At 38.2% G+C, this 6115-nt stretch overlaps 1 pseudogene; it reads right to left on the reverse strand.

Moving 5' to 3' along the window:
- Positions 1-411: 411 nt before the first annotated feature.
- On the reverse strand, positions 412-4992 carry LOC113612453 (tigger transposable element-derived protein 1-like; annotated as a pseudogene).
- Positions 4993-6115: the final 1123 nt, after the last annotated feature.

Here is a 6115-nt window from a genome sequence, read left to right on the forward strand (position 1 = left end):
CAAGCACTTATCCTAGCTCATCTTCCAAAATGCTTCAACTTCAGCAGTCTCTCCCTTCTCTGAAATCTAATTGTACTAAGAGCCATTTTACAATACAGTTTACTATTTATTGGTTTCCGATAATCTTATCAACATAAATTAATGCTACTGACCAAAACTGTATGCTTATTGAGGGCAGGAATCCTGCTTTTTGTTACAGGCATTCCTTGGAGATATTTGGGGTTCAGTACCAGACCACCACAATAAAGCAAATAACACAATAAAGTTAGTCACATGAATTTTTTGGTTTTCCAGTGCATATAAAAGTTATGTTTACACTATACTATAGTCTATTACGTGTGCAATAGTATTACATCTAAAAAAACAATGCACACACAGTACTTTAAAAATACAGTATTGCTAAAAACAAAGCTAACCATCACTAGAGCCTTCAGCAAATCGTAATCTGTTTGCTGGTGGAGGGTCTTGCTTCAGTGCTGATGGCCGCTGACTGATCAGGGTGGTGGTTGCTGAAAGCTGGGGTGGCCGTGGCAATTTCTTAAAATAAAACAACAATGAAGTTTACCACATGGATTGACTCTTCCTTTCAGGAACAATTTCTTTCTTTCATGAACAATATCATGCTGTTTGATAGCATTTTACCCACAGTAGAAATGCTTTCAAAATTGGAGTCAATCTTCTCAAACCCTGCTGCTACTTTATCAACTAAGTTTATGTAATATTCTAAATCCTTTGTTATTATTTCAATAATCTTCACAGCATCTTCACCAGGAGTAGATTCTATCTAAAGAAACCACTTTATTTACACATTCATAAGAAGCAACTCCTCTTCTGTTAAAGTATTATCCTGAGATTGCAGCAATTCAGTGACATCTTCAGGCTCCCCTTCTAATTCTAGTTCTCTTGCTATTTCCACCACATCTGCAGTGACTTCCTTTACTGAAGTCTTGAATTCCTCAAAGTCATCCATGAGAGTTGGAGTCAACTTCTTCCCAGCTCCTGGGAATGTTGCATTTTGACCTCTTCCCATGAATCACGAACGTTCTTAATGGCATCTAGAATGGCAAATCCTTTCCAGAAGGTTTTCATTTGACTTTGCCCAGATCCATCAGAGGAATCACTATCTATGACAGCTACAGTCTTACAAAATATATTTATTAAATCATAAGACCTGAAAGTCGCAGGATGGATACTGTGTTAGCAAGCATGAAAACAAAATTAATCTTGTTGTATGTCTTCAACGCAGCTCTTGGGTGACCAGGTAAATTGTCAATGAGCACTAATATTTTGAAAGAAATCCTTTTTTCTGAGTAATAGATCTCAACAGTGGGCTTAAAAATATTCAGTCAACGATGTTGTAAACAGATGTGCTGTTGATGATGAAACTCTGTTGTTTCATAGAGCACAGACAGATGAGATTTAGAATAATTCTGAAGGGCCCTAGGATTTTCAGAATGGTAAATGAGCATTGGCTTCAACTTCAAGTCACTACCTGCATTAGCCCCTCACAAGAGAGTCAGCCTGTCCTTTGAAGCTTTGAAGCCAGGCGTTGACTTCTCCTATCTAGTTATAAAAGTCCTAGATGGGAGACTTCCCTGGTGGTCCAGTGGTAAATTGCATTCCAATGCAGGGGACACAGGTTCGATCCCTGGTTGGAGAACTAAGATCCCACATGCTGCGGGGCAACTAAGCCTGCGCGCCACAACTACTGTGCTTGCTTGCCTCAGTGAGAGAGCCTGCGTGCTGCAAACTACAGAGCCCATATGCTCTGGAGCCCACGTGCCACAACTAGAGAGAAGCCCGTGCTCTGCAACGAAGAGCCTGCGTGCCGCAGCTAAGATCCAACACAGCCAAAAAATAAATGAAGAAAAAAAAAGTCCTAGATGGCATCTTCTTCAATAGAAGGCTGTTTTGTCTAAATGGAAAATCTGTTTTTTAGTGTAGCCACCTTCATTAATTATCGTAACTAGTTCTTCCAGATAACTTGCTGCAGCTTCTACATCAGCACTTGCTGCTTCTCCTTGTACTTTTATGTGATGGAAATGGCTTCTTTCCTTAAGCCTCATGAACCAACTTCTGCTGGCTCAAACTTTTCTTCTGCAGCTTCCTCATCTTTCTCAGCCTTCATAAAATTGAAGAGAGTTAGGGCCTTGCTCTGGATTAGGCTTTAGCCTAAGGGAGTATTGTGACTGATTTGATCTTCTACCCAGGCCATTAAAACTTTCTCCATATCAACAATAAGGCTGCTTCACTTTCTTATCATTCATGTGTTCACTGGAGCAGCATTTTAAATTTCCATCAAAAACTTTTCCTTTGCATTCGTAACTTGGCTAACTATTTCACTCAAGAGGCCTAGCTTTCAGCCTATCACAGCTTTTGACATGCCTTCCCCACTAAGCTCAATCATTTCTAGTTTTTGATTTAAAGTGAGAGACTTGCAACTCATACTTTCACTTGAACACTTAGAGGCCACTGTAAGGTTATTAACTGACCTAATTTCAATATTGTAACTCAGGGAATAGGGAGGCCTGAGGAGAGGGGGAGAGACAGGGGAGTTTCTGGTCAGCGGTGTTGTAAGAACACACAAACATTAAGTTCACCATCTCATATGGGTGTGGTTTGTGGCACTCCAAAACAATTTCAACAGTAACATCAAAGATCATTGATCACAGATCACCATAGCAAAAATATATAGTAATGAAAAAGTCTGAAATATTGTGAGAATTCAAAATGTGATACAGAGACACAAAGTGAGCAAATGCTGTTGGGAAAATGGAGCCTATAGACTTGCTTGACTCAGGGTTGTCACAAGCCTTCAATATGTAAACATCGCAGTATCTGCAAAGCACAACAAAGATAAGAGCAATAAAATGAGGTAGGCCTGTATTTGGCATGTCCAACATCACCTAGCATCAGTCTAGTTATACAGTAGGTGCTCAGAAATTTTATTAATTATTATTTAGACAATTCCAGAACTCTTCAATATCGATCAGTCCATTAATATGCAATTTGCCTATATGACTGCATTAATATTTATATACTACTAAACATTATTGATTGTCCATGTGCCAGGAACTCTGCTATGTAGTAGAAATACAAAGAATAAGAAAGAGTCCCTGCCCCTAAGGAGCTTAAAATCTATGGGGGGAAATGTGCTTTTAAAACGATTATATTACAGGTTGTTAAGTGCTCTCTTAAGCACAGGCTCCTATGGCCACAAAGAAGAAGACCAACTAACTGAATTTGGGGTTGTGGAGTAGAGAAGCCTTCTTAGAGGAGATGACATCTAAACTTGGTTGAGTTATAAAGAAGCATAGAATTCACTTTTAGGCATTTCCCCAACAGAAATGAGTACACATATACATCAAGAGACATATATAAGAATGCTCATAGCAGCTTAATTTGTAGTAATTTCAAAGTGGAAACTACTGAAATGCCCATAAGCAGTATCATGAATTTTTAAATGGCTGCAAATTCATACAGTGGAATACTAAATAGCAATGAGAATGTGTGAACTACTGCTACATGCAACAATATGGATAAATCTCACGAACATGATGTTGAGCAAAAGAAGCAAGTTATAAAGTTATTTATATATATATTACATTTATATCAAATTAAAAAACAGCCAAAATAATCTATGATGATGATGATTAGGTTTGGACAGAAGGAAATAGGTTGAGGGATCATGAAGAGATTTTATGGGTTACTATAAAGAGAATTTAGTTATGTTCTCTTTTTTCATCTGGGCAGTGGTTACATGAATGTATTCATGGATATAAAAAAAACCATGAGAATAAGAAATATGGTACAGGTACGAAACAATAATCAGTTAAATTTTACTGAAACTCAAAGTTCCAGGCATAAAATTTCAAGAGGTAAAGCTACAGTAATCATAGAGGGACTTAAAACCATTAAACAGAGATTGAGCTTTATTCTGAAGAGAATTTGGAAGTGATGAACTATTTTAAGTAGAAAGGGGATAAAATACTTTTAGTTTTTAAAGATATACCTGCATGCTCTAAGGAAAATAGTTTGGAAGGGATGAAGAATGACAGCAGGAAGACAAAAAAGATGGCTATTAGAGTAGCATGGGTGAGAAATAAAGTTATATCAAGGTTGTAGTAAAGATGGAGAAAAGTGGACATATTCTGGATGTTTTGAAGGTAGTGCTGAAAAAATTGGGATATTATTTAGATTTGATACATGAAGATAAAGAGAGAAGTTAAAAATGATTTTTAGGTTTCTGGATTAGTTTATGTGAATTCATTTCGTGTAATGGATAGTGTTTTAGCCATAGGTGTTTGTTTTGGATTTTAAATCTGAATAGCGAGAGACCAGAGCTACATAATGCTAGCATCTGTCTGCCTCAACCCTGTATATTTAGGCTAGCCTGGTCACTTTCTGTCCCCCAACACACACTATAGTAAGTTATAGACACCTCATTATCTCACTTTTATCCACACTACTCTCTTGCTGTATCCTAGATATGGCCTTGACCCTGACTGTGGACTTTGTCCCTCTTTCCAGCCAGCCCTGCCCTAACCCTTTATTGCCTGATCTTGGTTCTTTAAGTCAGCTCTTCACATTCTTTTGGTACAGCATTTCTCAAACTGTGATTTGTAAAGAAGCAGAATCAGAATCACCAGGGAAACTAAGTGATAATACAGATTCTGAGACCATTTCCATCACAGCTACCTTAAACAAAAATTGGGATGTGTCTGTTTTGCACGGATATTGCCATGAATGGAATCCCCTACAAATTCGTGTTGGTGTCCTAACCCCCGATGTGACGGTATTTGAAAATGGGGCCCTTTGGAGGTAATTATATTTAGATAAGGTCATGAGAGGGGGATGGGGAACTCTCATAATGGGACTAGTATCCTTATAAGAAGAGGAAGAGATACCAGATCTCTCTCTCTGCCATATGATAACACAGCAAGAAGTTGGCTGTCTACGGCATGAAGAGAGCTCTCACCAGAATATGACCATGCTAGCACCCTGATCTAGGAATTCCAAACTTCAAAGTTTGAGAAAATAAATCTCTGTTGTTTAAGCCATCCAGTCTACTACATTTTGTTATGGCAGCCCCAGCTGACTAATACAGATATAGAAGCCAAAGGCAACAAATGTAGCTGGCCTACATAATGGAATGACACCAGGAACTAGAAGGCTGACAGGAGCGCTAATTATTCTCTTCCTACCTCTGGAGCTACATGAGCTGTTGTCTCCTCTTCTCTATGTGATGTTGCATTAGTCTTCTCTCTTTCTCTGAAGATTGATTTTCTCAAGTTTTCCATAAACATGGTCCTAACACGGTTAACCCAGAATGGCAACCTCAGTTCCTGAGTCTAGATCTTCTCAGTTCCAGGGGCCAGAAGAGATTAACTAGAATTGTTGTGATCCAATTCCAAATTCGTAGCATGGACAATATGAATTGTTCTCCCTGGATCAGGTATCTGCCCCTAGTTCAATTAACTGTGACCAAAGGAGAAAGTCATATAACTCACTGCTCACCCAGTAGGCTGTATAGAGTAGGCTCTCTAAGAAGTAAGTGTATGTGCTGGATCATATGTCCTACCAGTTGCAAGAGATGTGAGTCCTTTGAGGTATTGTAAACGTAATACTCCAAAGTGATCTGTGTCTTTGTAGATTTTGACTATTTTTATCAGCACATGTCTACTTGTTTGTTATTCTTTTCTCTTCTTCAAATTATTAACAACATAAGTCTATTGTTTCACTTCTTCCTCTTTTTCATTTTCTACCTGTTTTTAGTTTTCTTTCCCCCTCTCTTCCTCCTCCACCACCACATTTTCCTCTTCCTCCATCTCTTCTTTTTCTTTCTCTTTCTGTCTCTCTCTCGCTTTCTCTTCTCCTCCTCTCCTCCCCATCCCTCCCTCCCCCTATTGTTTTTAGAAGCCAGTAGTGCATTAATCCTTACAAAGAATACCTCTATTATCAGAAATGCTGATTTAGTGGAATATGATACTGAGATTGACATTGCCAAGTTTAATAACCAAATCATCTATAACAAGATGTATTTAAAGTCAAATTGGCTGTTATTCATGCTATTTGAAAATATGAATAGCATTAAGTACACTTTTCTGAAGTGTTT

The sequence above is a fragment of the Aethalodelphis obliquidens genome, unplaced genomic scaffold (genome assembly GCF_003676395.1).
Source record: "Aethalodelphis obliquidens isolate GAN/ISIS:26980383/991018 unplaced genomic scaffold, ASM367639v1 scaffold77, whole genome shotgun sequence".
Taxonomy (NCBI): Eukaryota; Metazoa; Chordata; class Mammalia; order Artiodactyla; family Delphinidae; genus Aethalodelphis; species Aethalodelphis obliquidens.